Source organism: Galeopterus variegatus, unplaced genomic scaffold (assembly GCF_000696425.1).
Source record: "Galeopterus variegatus unplaced genomic scaffold, G_variegatus-3.0.2 Scaffold288, whole genome shotgun sequence".
NCBI classification, from domain to species: Eukaryota; Metazoa; Chordata; class Mammalia; order Dermoptera; family Cynocephalidae; genus Galeopterus; species Galeopterus variegatus.
Genome location: NW_007726399.1, coordinates 465,153 through 467,643, shown reverse-complemented (window position 1 = coordinate 467,643; position 2,491 = coordinate 465,153). Strand labels below are relative to the sequence as shown.

General features: G+C 38.5%; 1 pseudogene; it reads right to left on the bottom strand.

Moving 5' to 3' along the window:
• Positions 1-1,167: 1,167 nt before the first annotated feature.
• LOC103585944 overlaps positions 1,168-2,491 on the bottom strand; it is a 21,298-nt pseudogene continuing 19,974 nt past the window's right edge.

Below are 2,491 nucleotides of genomic sequence, written 5' to 3'. Positions count from 1 at the left end.
TTTCTGTGCTTGAGGTCTAGAGAGCAATTGCTTGATGAAAAACTAATTTCAAAAAGATTACTGCTAGTTACTCTAACACTTGCCTCAGGTATATGATCACACTGAAAACTACAAATGATGGTAGAATTTAGGCATGTCTCCAGGGTAGCAAGTTAGGTGTCAAAGATAAGCAAATAATCTGGCCCATCTGGCATGGTAAAGAGACATTTGTGAGAGGGTGGGTGAGCAATGGTGGGGGGTAGGGGGATGGAAGTTGAACAGGCATAGTTACTGTACAAAGTACAAAGGTTTTGTACAAAAGTAACAAAAAATAATAAAAAATAAAAAGTTTTTGTAAAAAAAGTACAAAGGTTTGGGGAGACTGAGGGAACTTGGTAAGTTACAAACAACCTATACCTAGAAATATTGCCATTCACATATTTATAAGAAAAAAAATAGTTCAACAGGCAAGTCTCAAAAAAGAAAAGAAATGACTATTTTAAATGAATCACCATCATTTCCCAGTTTTTCCCTTAAGGGATATAAAGGCAATTAACTTCAGTGCAATATTTGTTAAAGATTGCTATCATCAGCAATTACCCTGAACAGTAATTTTAATAAAAATTCATATAAAAATTGCTTAATTAATGGTTAAAATACTGAAGTCTGAAAAAGAAACAGGCTTGTTAACTGTTGCTCTGTCTTGCTTCTTTTCAAAGAGAATAGTTTTCAAAAGCTCAGAGAAAAAATTTAATATGTGACAGTGAGAATCAGCCACATTAGTTAATAATCAAATAGTCAGCAATGGAATGAGAAAAAGAAAATATCAGGAAATGTTTATTTTAATTTGGGTTAAATTTAAAAACTTTAACCTTCGTTGGTTAAGTTTTTATGGTCCATCAAAAGCCATTGATTATTAAGAAGATGTCCTAATATAATTTCATAGAGTAAAACTAAAGAATAAAAAAAATTACGGTGGTTACAAACCTAATATAAAGGGTATTTCTAAAAATGCTTTTCTTTTGAAATTCTTTAATTCAACAGGGCCCATTGCATGATGCACAGCAAGTCAGCTATTGACGCAGGTCTTTGCAGCAGAGAAAAGGTTTATTCACAAAGCAACCCAGGGAGAAAACGTGAGAAATATATCTCAAATCGCCCTACCGACAGCAGGAAAGGAGTAAGTGGTTAGCGATGGTGCAAGGTGCCGGGGATCGTGATTAAACGGTTGACATGCTTCCGCGATCTGCGCAGGCGCAAGCCATCTGCATGCCTCTTCATGGCTCGCACCTTCAGAAAATGGTGATGTTAGATCTGCTGGAGGTTTCGGCCCCCTGACATCAATAGGTCATCTATCAGGTGGGCGTTCGCACAGTCTCAGTGGAAAGGTCTGCAGGCTCAACAGTTTAGCCTGGTTTGTGCTGGGCCAAGCTAACTCCAATGGTCTTGCGCAACACCTCAGGCAAACAACTCTTGACTGCTGGGCCAGAGGCATTATCTTAAAAGACAGATAGGAAAAAATAGAGTGAGAGGTTAATTATGGAAATTTACATTTTTTTAAAAATAGACTTGAACTTTATTCCAGCTGTCAAACGTCAGGGAGTAAGAGTCAGACAAACATTGCACCAAGCATCAAAGGCCCTGCTAGGCTCGAGGGAATTACAACCTCCAGCGCCAGGTCCCTGGATTAAGTTTCTTCCTCTTCCTCCTCATCCTCCTGTCTTCATTGGAGCTGAAGGTGCCGTCGGGCAGGCTATAGACGGGATGACCTGCTTGATGGGGTCCTTGAGGATGAGGAAATTTACCGAAAGAATTTAAACAGGGAATAAATTTTAATTGAAAAGTCACCAGTTACAATTCTCATATTTTAGTACCTAAAACTCAAAGTAGAAACCTCCCAAACTAATAAGATTTTGTTAATAATGTGTTGCTCAACTCAAACACTAGAACTATTTGTTTAAACATAAGCACTGTTTTTCATCGAAAAGGGTCTTGAAAGACCAGTTTCCTCTCCTGGAGGGATCAGGAAAGATTAAAAAATGATAATTAATAATCAGTACCTGTCATTTTAATCACGCAGTACAGCCTCAACTGCCCCACCCCACCTTTCTTCTTGATTCAGTCATTAGAAAACAGTGCCTGATGGAGAGTATCTCCAAACTGGCAACGTTTTAGTTTTGGCCAGAGTTAACCTAGCCAATATGTGTTCTTTGTGCATATTACAGAAAGGCCCTCTTTCCTCTAGACTGAAGCTCCTTGATCCTCATGAAGCCTCTTGTCACATTGCATGGCTTGGCAATTAGTGCGGCCCCCCCTTTAAGTGAGCTGCACAGGACAAGTTATCCTGCACATATACACACTTTAATGGAAGAATCAGGGGAAAGATTGAAGAAATAAATTCCGGGGAGCTTTATTTAAAGCAACAGAATATTTGTTTTGAACTCAGAAATGTACTTCTAATATTTGATCCACTTCCCCAACCACTGATTTGGTCTTTTCTGAGCTTTCCCAG